The following is a 12,168-nucleotide window of genomic DNA, read 5'->3' as shown; positions in this document are numbered from 1 at the left end:
TACCCAAAAAGCAGTGCAGTTTTGTGCATGCTGGAAAGGGCAAGGTGAAGATCCCATAAAACCCAGCACTTGCTGTAGCAGATTGAATGCCCAATAGTTTTGCTTTTCACAAGGACAGAGGATGGTTGGAGGGACAGCTCGCTCTCAAGTGACAGCAGGATGCGACTGCCCCAGATTTAGCTCTTCCCACCTTACACAGCCCTCCAACACTATCTCACTATGCTTTGGCCCCCAGTGAGTGCAAAACACAGCTTGGTCTTGTGCTGTAAAATGTCACCAGGGTGGCTTTCAGTGCAGCCACCAGATGTGTACAGGGTACTTTGGATACTTTGAATGGGGAAAAACATATTAAAAATGACACCTCATGGCACTCACAGGCTGGTTTAGGCTGCAGGCTAATAGAAAGGGCACCAGCTCTTCCACAGAGTGTACAAAAACAGCTGCAAGATATGAAAGATTCCTCATACTGATGTGTAAATATTATTCTACATGTGCAAGAACAGTATTTCCCTTTGTCTTTTCAGAAAAGCACAAGCCAAGCCTTGGCATGCCTTGGCATTACATACTCTCTGGTGCAGAACTGGAAACCTTGCTCCTGGTAAAGGCAATGGGATGTTTTGAAAAATTTTGTTTTCTTTTTTTTTTTTTTTTTCTTAGTTTTTGGTCCTAAGGACCCTGGGCTGGAATTGCTGTTTGTGTTGGTAAAACTGTTCCGTGTTAACACAGTGCTTTGGCCTGGGGCCATTCTAACAGAAAACAGCCCTGTGGCTAATAAAGTGATCTGCAGAGCATATTTATGCACTATTTAAACAAAAGGCAGGACTGTAACCTGCCTATTTTTCCTGCTGAAGGTGTGGCCTGCACAGAGGAAGCTGGCTGGCTGTCACATTCACTGTGATGACCTGAAGCATTGAACGGAAACACAGCTTTGTGCAATGTTCACACAGATAATTTCTTCCTGGAACTTGGAGGTACTAGTGGATACACTCTTCCTTCCAAAACATGGTCACTTACCTTGTTTCCTTATTTCACCCCTTACGGGGTAATATATTCCTGCATTCTGATGAACCTGAGAGCACCAACTGGGACAGTGTGTATGAAATCTCTGTGTATGTTCAGGCACACATTTGCCATCCTGGAGCTAGATTAATTTGCATTATTTGACATTACCTTGCAACAAGATGGACAAATTGAGAGTTGAGCATAGCTGTGGGCAGCTAGCTTTTTCTGCACAATTGGAGTAATAATTTAGAGTAATTTCTTTTGGTATTTTGTTATGTTGGGTATTTCACATTTATAAGCCATTTAAAATTAAAAGACACATAGAGGGGATTTTGTTATAAACATGGCTCAAGATGCCATTTAGGATAACTGTGATGCTCCGGCCCTGCACAAACCTTTCACAGGGAGGAGATAAATAATGCCTTATTAAAACAAGAAATGGCCACAGCAAAGACCAATGTTAGATGACTGCAGGAAACAACATAAAAATCACTTCTTCAAAATTCACTCTGTTTTGTGAACACACAGCCTCTACCCTGATGTAATTTTGCTTGAAGTGCTGGGTACTTACCTAAAGAGAAGCCATTTAAGGGAAAACAGGTATTAACTGTTGATTATATATGAAAATCAGAGTTCATTACTTAATGTCTTAATGCTTTGATACGGTAGAGGGTGCTTCAAGATCAGGGAGTGGCTGGGAAATAAGTGGTCTCTGAGTTTGTTGGGACATATGCTTTTTTTCTATACTGAAAAACTGTGTCCTACGAGGGCGTAACTGTCTATGGTGTATATTACGACTTTGGTTTTGATAGGCTGTGGTCTGGCCCTTCATTTTATCACTTGGAAGTCTGAAATTCACTCTCAGAACTGCAAGACCTTTATCTAAGTGAAACATGATGGAATAACATTTCAGCCACTAATCTTTAATTGGTGTTACAAGCTCATTTAGATACAAAGCTGTCCTGATTCAGCTAGGATAGGGTTAAGTTTCCCCAGCAGAGAGGGGGAAGGGATCTCCAGCCGGGTTATTCATACCATGCTGACGTCAGGTGCGGTGCGGCAGCGTGGGAAGCTTTTCCTTTGTGGCTTTGGTTATGGGAAGCACACGGCGGGCTGTCCGTAACCATTGCGGTATTTCTCTGTATATCTTTTGTCTTGTTTGCTGTTATTACTGTTTATTGTTGTTATCGTTACTACTGTTGTTGTTCAGATTGTTTATTACACTGTTGTATTAAATTTATTTTCATTTTGACCCAGGGTTTGTGCCCTACTTGTGTCCAAGGGTGGGGGAGGGACAACGGCAACGTGGTCTACAGTCCCAGCAGGGCCTAAACCAACACAAAAGCTAAGGGAAAAATTTTATTGCAGTTTTTTTGTTTTCCAAAACCCCTTTATAGTGCCAGGAGGATGGGAGATGGGTCACAGAAAATGCCAGTGAAACTCCCACTAATATCTGCTATTTGATTTTTATATACACCTTATGGAAAATTGGTCCTAAGTTTTCACATTTTTCTAATTTCCAGATGGGGGGGGGGAGGAGCTTTGCAGTGATAGAAGGGATGAGATCATGAAATGGATCAATCTGGTCCCTGTTAGTTATGGAACTTTCAGTGAAGCCATTTAAATAAACTACATGAGACACTGGAGGGAAAGTTGTACATCAGCACCTGATTCCTAATAATTTGTGAGATTTACAGTAAAATAGTAGTATCCTGTCTGAGGATGGTAGCCATATCTTTATATAAATTATTTTAGAGCAAGAAGTAGTTGTTTTACATAAAATGGATTGTATATGCAAACCCAATAGAAACACTGAGTGAAAAAAAAGGAGCAGAATTCAGGAAATGAGGTTATAGTTTGTGGGTCAGGTTTGGCAAGTTACAGCATTGCAGTGGATGTGGCAATAGCAAAGCTGATCAAAGTTAATTGCTGCAAAAATACATGTAAGATGTTGCAAAGAAACCCAGCAAGCCCAGCCCTGAGCTTAAAAGGAGGTTCAGTTTCAGAGAGCAAAAGAGTCAAAACAGAAATTGTGTGGTCTCAGAGCAAAGAGCACATGGTTGAGGTGGAGGGAATATGGTAAAAATAAGTGATGACAAAAAGATACATAGGTCCAGTCGCCACAAGACAAATGGGAACATGTAACTTGGGTGCAGTCTGTTCAGATGCAAAGCAGGAACTGGAAGGTAAGGGAGATGCAGATAAGAAGTGACATGAAGTGTTCCCCTTCCTTGCTCCCAAGGACAACAGGAGTACAACAGTGGCAGCTGGGACCAGGAGACAGCGGGAGGAGCAGCATGAGCGTCTGCGAACACCAGCGCTGCCGAGCCAGGTCCTTCCCCAGGGAGCTGTAACCAGTGGTGGCTGTGGCCAAGGAGTACAATGGCAAGAGCTGTCTGTACCAGTGCCTGAGAGCCACCAGAAGGTTTAAAGACTGCTTTTCCTGTTATCTCCCTCAACTACGTTTTCTTTCTACATCAACAAAAATTCATATTTTCCTGCAGATCCTAATTCCTTGACTCAACCTGCCAAGTGTCAGAGGGAATGTGGTATCGTGGAGAAAATGGGAATTAATCCTGAAATGCATCTCTTTGTGGGGTACTTGCTGTCCTTTCTTTTGGCTGGCACTGGGGATCTCTGTCCCTGATATACCTCCTTTAAATCACAGATGATTTCATGATAACAACTGCTTTCTATATTTGTATTAGGGGGTCACAAAATAATACCATGTTTGGGGGATCTGGCAGTGACCCCAGAGTGATTCTGCACGACTGAAGTTGGAGAATTTGCCTTGAGTGTTTAGGAAATCTCTAAATGTTGATGCAATGAATTCAGAGTAAATTATAACTTGTTTCCTTTTGTCAGGTACTAGAGACTGATCGATTCTGCCATGGTTCAGGGTGCAGTTATTTCGTGTGCTTCAAGAAGTCAGACTGGTCAAAGCACTAACTTGAGACTGAAACTTTGCACCGTGAGAAATACTTGGTGTTCAGGCAGAGTCAATACAGGAGGCTATTGAGTAATTCTGCAGTGAATGCCAAGTGACAGTTTTTATGCTTTGGAAAGCGAAGGCTGTGCCATTAGGAGTGTTACTTCATATGATGATGCCTTGAAGTTCAGCATGTCTGCTTTGCTTCAAGGGTTGCTAGCGACGAGGGCAGGCAGGACAGTATGGTTCTCCTGAAACAAGGTCTCTCCTTGATGGAGATCTTGGCACTGCTTTCCTGTTCCTCCATTACAGTCTGTGCCATATATTTAATCGGAAGGATCCTGATATTTTGGCTTTTTTTCATGTGCTACCCCCAGAGGACTGAGGATCACTGTTGTATTCTCTGCTCAAATTCAGTGCCAATCCCTCTGGAGGCAGAGGGAACTGGTCCCTCACCAGCTGCAAACAGCCATAAATTGACCCTGGAGTTTATTTACATAATGATCTGATCCATTTTGTGCTGAAAAGATAGTAGCAGCCTTTTTGGATAATGGCCTGTGTGAGCCTTTCTGTGCACCTTATTAACTTTATAAAGACAAGCAGCAGATGATGTTCTGTGTTTGTAGCCTCAAGCTGGATGGTTTGTTATGACACAAGTAGGTTTTGTTTTAACACATTGGATATTTTTTTATGTTCTGGAAGATTTATGATTAGCAAGTATCCACAGAGCAATCTAATTGGGGAAACAAATCAGTGGAGCAGTGATTTGAGTGTGTCTTCACAACATGAGAGGCACCTTGATAAGCCCAATTAGACACATACTTGTATTATAATAGTCTATGTTTGTTCATATCTCTGATCTTGTAGGGAAGGCTGCCCTTTTTTATTATTATTTTCTTAAATAGTCTTTGTCTTTTCATCTCTCTTGGAGATCTCAAAAAAGAAGAAAACTCACTGTTTCTCACTGCTGAGAGGATTTTTCCTGATTCTGACCGAGTTCATTTCAGAAGCTTGATCCAACTGACAGCCACCTCAGACTGCTACCCTGCTTATTGCTGTTGGTATTTAGATGCAGTCAAGACTGGAGGCTTGATGACAGCCAAAGGTACCATCAAGGAAGTCTCTGTCTCAGGCCACAGCAGTACTGGTGTAAGACAGTCGATGAAAAGCAGATTACTTAAAAGGTTAGTTAGGACATGCCCTTGAAGAGGCATTTTCTAGCACTGTTCTGAAGCTGGAGACAGATGAAGGTATGCACTTCATATTACAAGTGCTACTCCTAAGTTATCCAACAAACGCTTTATTTGCCAAGCACAGTGGCTTTAAAGTGCATTTTAGTAAGAGAGGCAGTGAGGTATTTAAATAGATGATTCATAACAGGCTGTACTAAGACACAAAAAAATATATATTGAAGTGGCCATTTATTTGTGAGATGAACAGGCAGCAATCATCAAGCAGGGTGATGAAGTACCTCCTGGACATGTTGGCTCTTTCTCATCCTGCCTCCAAATACCTGCACAGCTCAGAAAGAGTGCAGTGATGCATTCAAGGAGCACCCCCCTTCTGTGTTTCAGAAGAGTGATGACAGCTTTGTGGAGCAGCACAGAGCAGTTGTGGGTGGGAGGTACAGAGGTGAAATACCATGTTCAGGTCTATTTGTGCTGTGCCTTCTTTGTGAGGACCTATGAACCCACAGGGTGGTCTTTTTCTTTTCGTGCCTCTGTGTGCATGCTTGGGAGTTCCTCAAAAGCTATAGCCTGAGGATTTATCTGCCAGAAAGACCTTATAACCTGTTGGGAGGAGGGAGTGGCCAGAGAGCCTGAGAAACATGTAGTGTCTCCAGGAACTTGCTCTTCAAATACCCAGAGACCCGTCAAGCAAGGACTGTCATTATTCCCCCAAAATCTGAAGTAGCCACCTAAGCCCTTCATGGCAAACTGCTCCCATCAGGAACCAGTTGGGAAACAGTCTGGGAGTAAACAGGACTCTTATTCTTACTGGAATACCTGTGAATGCCAGCGATTAATGCTGCACTGTTACGGATGCTCTCAAATAAACAACCAAGTACCAAAAAAAAAAAGAATTATTATTAACACAGTTAACTGGCTCTCCGTAAATTACAGGTTCGAATGTCTGTGAGAGGAGAACAAAACAGCTTTCTAGGGTTTAACGGCAACCCAAAATGCAGAACAAAGCCCCACTCCCTGGAGTTTAACGGCAACCCCAAACACCTTACAAAGCCCTGCTACCTAGGGTTTAACAACAACCCAAAACGCTCTATTACTCACCTGACAAGTGAGGGCTCTCACCCTCGAGGACCTGCTCAGGGCAGCGTCCCGACCCAAGGCACCTCGAGGAGTTTCCTTGGGCAGCGTCCTGACCCAAGGGGAGAGTCTTCAACCGCAGCTGCTGCTCCAGGGGACGAGCTCCAGGTAGCCCCCCCAGGGGACTCCATTGATACCCAGGCCCAATCTGACCTGTAGTCAATAGCGGCTCCCATTGTCCAAAAGCCCCAATTGCCACGAGGCCCTGACAGCAGCCAAGAAGCTCTGCTTTCATTGGGCGGATGCACCTGCCACATGCACCTATGGCCAGCTTCTCCCCGGTGTAGGTGATCAGGGAGATGAATAGGAGACTTTGTCTTTATAACGTTGAAAACCTTGGATTATGGTGATAGCTGATGTTTTCTCCAATATGCATCAACCTTATTTCTTTCTGTATTTGTAGCCTGCATGTCCTCTAACCAGTCTTACGCCACAGCAACAGTAACAAGCTGATTGCTGTATCACTGCAAACAATGTCAATGGCAGTCAAGAGATGTATTGTTGCTTCAACAATAGCAGAGGTTTCATTTCTAAAAAATATTATTTAGGTCTTTTGCTCCAGTCACAGACATTATCTCTTTGTTTTCTGAACTTTTAGTGAGGAAGAACTAACAGAGTGCTTTATAATGTTCTCTGTTTAATGGGATTCATGACAAACAGGACTGAAAAGCAATACAGAGAGGCAGATTATTTTGTTTTCAGCTCTCACTCAAAATTTCTTACTTAATCTTTCTACATGTCTTGCATGCTATATCATATCCCCTTTCATTTTTGGTGAAAAGAAATCAGGGAAAGAGTAGAAGAAAACATTACCCATGTGCCTGGTGTGGGTTTTTTAAAACTTTTCTCTGTTTGATCAGTTTTGTTGCAATTGGTGAATTCTGTTCCCTGTCCCCAAGACACAAACCTCTGGGTTATTTATTTCTCCCTCTCTTAAGTTTCAGTTTGTTGCTAGACCACTTTTGACAGATGCGAGAGGCTGACTGATTGTTCAGAAAGACAGTGCAGGCTTTTAAAATTGCTTTTTAAATTAGAAGCTGTCTGATTCATTCTCATGATGCTGCACTGAAGATGTGATCCAGTAGAAATCAGCCCTGCTCAGTACCTTTCACTATATATTTGCTACTGGAGAGAATTCAAACATCTTATCTAGCTTTATTAACTTCCAGAAATTTAAGGCAGGGTTTTAGCAGTCTCTGCTAAGTATTCAAGGAGAGGTGAGGAGAAAAATCAATAGTATGTGTTTAAAATTTGCAGTCTTCTCTGTGCTGAGCATGTGTAATGCTTCATTTCATTTTGGGGCTATGTATTCAGTTCCAGCATCACAATAAGACATCACTGAGAAGATGTGTCTGACAGTTACTCCCTAAAGTGAGTAAACACCCTCCCTCCTGCATGGATCATGTTAGGAAAAACGTCATCATTTGCCAGGTGTTTGGGTTCAGACTGTGGGTTCCTGGTCAGGAAAAATCAAGAATGGATGCTGGCACCAGAGGTAGGGAAGGAATGATGTGTGCACTCTAGTGCTGCTGGGGAGGGAAGGGACCACTGTCCAGCCTCCATCTCACTGGTTTTATTGGTCCATGGGGGCAGGAAGGGCTCATCAGCTCTGAATGGTGGTTTAACCTGGGTGACAGGTGACTGGTAGCTGTAAGGACCAGAGGTAGCACAAGCAAATCTGAAAAGATGGAATGTGTGTGGCTTGTGATCCTACTCCTCCTCCTCTGTGAAGGTGGCTGAAGGCAACCATCTGTCTCTAACAAGACCCTCACACTTGAGCCACCCCTAGGGCAGGAAAGGAGCAGGGATTCAAGCCATCCTTCTTTCCTCTCCCCAGTCTGCTGAAGGCTCCTGGCCCCGTTGGCCAAGCTGGACCTCCCAGCACTGTCACCGCTGAGATGAGACCAGCTCTACCTCTGCATCACCATTACTAGCACTCCACAGAGAACCAGGTTGGCATGTGCAGACAGCTGTCATATACCAACCCCAAATTTTTTACCCTTTTGAACACTTCTCAGGTTCTTCTCATCTCCCTTCCCCAAAATCCACTGCTTCATTCATTCAGGGTATTTTTTCCATCAGAGATTGTATATCACTTCTGGCTCCTGTTTTCCTTGTTCTGTCTGTTACAGGAATTCAGATTATCACCTACATTGCTTAAGTGGAGTCCAGATTCAGTTTAACTGCCTTTACACTTTCTCCTCCCCCCTACACCCCCCAGGAAATCAAGCAAACACCCTATCAGAAAACAAAGCTTCCTACTCTATTTTTTCTGGGTGGAAGGAAAGGCCAAATGGTTTATAAAGTCTTTTCTTTCCTTGTATTATGAACTCTTCAGGGAGAAAACAATATTTTTCTCTCTTATATACTGTGAAGTGTATTATTTGCCCCATCAAAACTGTGTATCAATTACATTGTTTTTCCCCAGAAAAAAAGAAGTGGGAAAAACCTTAAGCTTGCATGGGAAAATTTGGGCTGAAGTATTTTGTTCCTAAGAGGCGTTCAGAAACACAAGAATTGTTCAAATGGGTTGTTTGTTTTGAAGTACCAAGAAAATAGTCACAGTGTCTTAGAGTTTTCTGAATCAAGATCTTAACAAACTAATTTTATTTCTACAAAGATAAAATTAATTTTCAGCAGTTTCAGGATGAAAACTTGCAGGCATATCAGAGTATTTCAAAATTCTTCTGTTCTTCTAAATAAGCAATATTATTAAATAATGAGGTACATGGATAAGGACCATCCTGTGCCCCCAGTCAGGGGATGATGAATGCTGAAAGGAGCTTTATCTGCAATTAGCTCAAACTTTTTTCTTATCTTCTTCAGTTCCACTTTTTCCCAGGAGTCTGAGGTCTAAACTAACTGTCATCTTTCAGAAGTCTCATTTCTTTTTGATATATTGTCCTTTGCTGCTTTGTGCATCATTCAGAAAGGGAAACAAAACCCCCCAAGTGATTAGATTAAAAAGCAAGTAGGAAATGAAAAACAAAATCCTGAAAATGTGAAAATGTACCCCATTTTCATCTCTGATCCTTTGACTGAAAAAGGTGTCTTTCAGAGTGGTGTATCTTCTGATTGGCAGCCAAAATGAAGGCAAAACCCCTCTCAGCTTAACTCAGTAGAGCTTGCCTGCCTAACACTGCAATTGGGAGACATACTACTACGGACTTACCAGTACAAAACAAACCAAAAATTTACTACCCTCTTAGTTTTGTTTATGACTGCTAATAGAAGATTGATGATGTCGTTTCATTTAATCCAATTCGTCATATCACACCTAGCTCTCTAAAGAGCATAGCCTAACACCAGGCATGTGCAGTAGATCTGTGCTGACCTGTTTTCACAGTAGGAGCTTAGCAAAGGATCTGTCCCAGGGCTGCTGTTACTTTGGGGAATTTATTTGAGCCAGGTTTTGGTTGTGGGGTTTTTTTGTTGTCTTTTTTTTGGGGGGGGGCGGGGGGGGGCAGTCCTGAGCAATGCAGCAGATACACCCTTTACAGCAGCGCATTTACCACTGCTGGGGGATTGATCTCGATCTACAGCAGAGTTTGGTCCTGTTGAGCAAAAGCAACAGCTTGCTGCAGCATGCCTACCGTCGCTATAAGGACACAACCCAGCTTGTTTCATACTGCAGAGGGAATTCTCTGTAGAAATCACTGGTGTTCCTTATTTCGGGAACTGGTGCATATGGTACTGAACCTCCAACCCACAGCCTACTCCTGCTGTAGGACTACAGCCCTCTGGTGGTACCTGATCACGTATTTTGTGAAGAACTGCATAATATTATCACTAAAACTCAAGGAGTAGGAGTATCTCTGGGAGAAAATTCCAAAAAGCAGGGTGCAAGTTAGCATCCAGGTCATGAACTACAGGGAATTCACCAACCAGAGAATAATTTCTAAAGCAAATAAAAAGATTGCATGCAGGGGCACTTAAAAGTATGGATCTCACAGGATTGGGAGAGACCCCAGAAATCATTGCTGGAGCACTAAGAGGCCAGTAAGGACACCCCTGTAGGGTCCTGACAGTCATCAGTAAACTCTTCCTTCCTCATGTAGGATGAACAAAATATCCTTCAGTTCTGGGCAATGTTTTCTTAGTCTGATCTTTAAAGAGCTTCTTCAGTGACACAGATTTTGCAATCTTTTATTTCCTGTGCTTCATTAGAGGAACAGTTAGACCATAGTCTAACTCATAACTCATTCATATCTTTTGTTATATTCATTCATATCTTACATTGCACGCTCTGAACTCATTATTTCTTGTCCTATTCACTATGGACATGGAAAAAAAAAAACAAAAAAAACAAAAAACCAAAACCGTTTTTCAGTGTGCTGGACTCTTTCATATTTGAATATATGTCTCTGAGTCTTCCTTGACGTTAATCAGCACAGGTGCTTTTCATGTTCCTCATCGGTCATATTCACAAAGAAGCTCTGCTTTGAAAGTCTTCACAGCAGCTCTTTGCAGCTGTGTGACATGATGTCCTTGGACGTGGCTTTTGAGCATCAGTTCTCAAAATGAATGATAATCTCAATTTCCATCTAATGTGACTTTGCCATGGAATGCTTGTGACACATTTTGTTAGCACACCTGCTTTCAAGTTTTGTTTTGGACTACAGGAACAGGAAAGTCTGGGCTATAGCATCAGGCTCTGAATAAAGCAAAATAAGTTGAAAAGGCAGCAATAGTGAACTGAGTGCCTCAGCTGGACTTCACTGGGCAGAGCCCCACTGTTGCCTGTGATCATTTCCTAGCAGTTGAGTAGACATGCCAGCATGCTGTCATATTATTGCTGAAAAATACTGAGCTGGAAGATTCATTTGAAACCCCTGAGCAGGCTGCCTGTGGGGATCTGTTTCGACTCTTACTCTGTCTCGACCCACTGATATTGAAAGGGTTTCCCCATGAGGAGAGGAGCAGAGCTCGAAGTCCCCTGGGTAAGGAGAGCACCGGAGCTCCAGGGCTGCCCCACAGCCATGGCCTGCACAAGCTCAACTGCCAACCTGGCAGACCACAGCTAGGGCTGAGCCTGTTCTTAGCTGAAAGATAAGGTTTCATTTGGGTTTTTTTAAATTTGTTTTGATTTAGCATGAAGAACTTGTGTTGGCGTAGCCAAGCAGTAAGGACTGCAAGCAGGTTGATGGCACTGCCAAAATATATTCATATTGTGCATAAGGGATATAGCCAAGTTAGTCTGCGAAGGAGTTTATAGCAATACAAGCAATTAGAGGAGAAACAAACCACCCAGGGGATTTACTGAGCTGTGCAGCAGTAGGCAAACACCCATCCTGGGGCGGTGGTGATGTATCACGTAGAGCATTTAAGCTGCAAAGAGCCAAGCCTTTAGATTTTGTTCTTGGAAGAACAAGTCACGTGTAATCTGGGGACAAAGAGGGAAAGATACAAATTGTTTATTTTTTTTTCTTATTTATACTTCAGGCACTAGATGGAAAAGATTGCATATTTTGTATAGAATTGGTTTTGTATATACACTCACTGATTTAAATCTAAAAAGCTTCCAAGTAGCAGTTTGTCAGGCACTTCATAAATGTGTGTATACATAACCTTTCAGTCTTGAGCTATCTCTAAATAGAAAACAGTGTGCAGCATCTCTTTGTAAGAAATTCACCTTAGTGCTCCATTAGGTGAGCCAAATAATTCAGTGTGTAACAGGAGCAGATTGATATTTCTGTAGTGGTTTTGATGCTCTCTGTTTGAAAAGAAAAATAACACTTGCAGTCTTGGCCAAACTGCTTTTGCTTTCAGGCTGTCTCATTCTAGTTTGCTGCATTTGAGTGTTCACAAACTGGAGGCCAGGGTGTCTCCCCAAGCCATCTAACTAAAAGTCAGAGCCTCCATCACAGAAAGTCACTAACACAGAGCCTGAGTGGTGTAAGCTTGCTTTGTCCC

This window comes from Athene noctua, chromosome 1, assembly GCF_965140245.1.
Source record: "Athene noctua chromosome 1, bAthNoc1.hap1.1, whole genome shotgun sequence".
Lineage (NCBI taxonomy): Eukaryota > Metazoa > Chordata > Aves > Strigiformes > Strigidae > Athene > Athene noctua.
The sequence above is the reverse complement of the archived record's forward strand: the minus strand, read 5'-3'. Positions refer to the sequence as shown.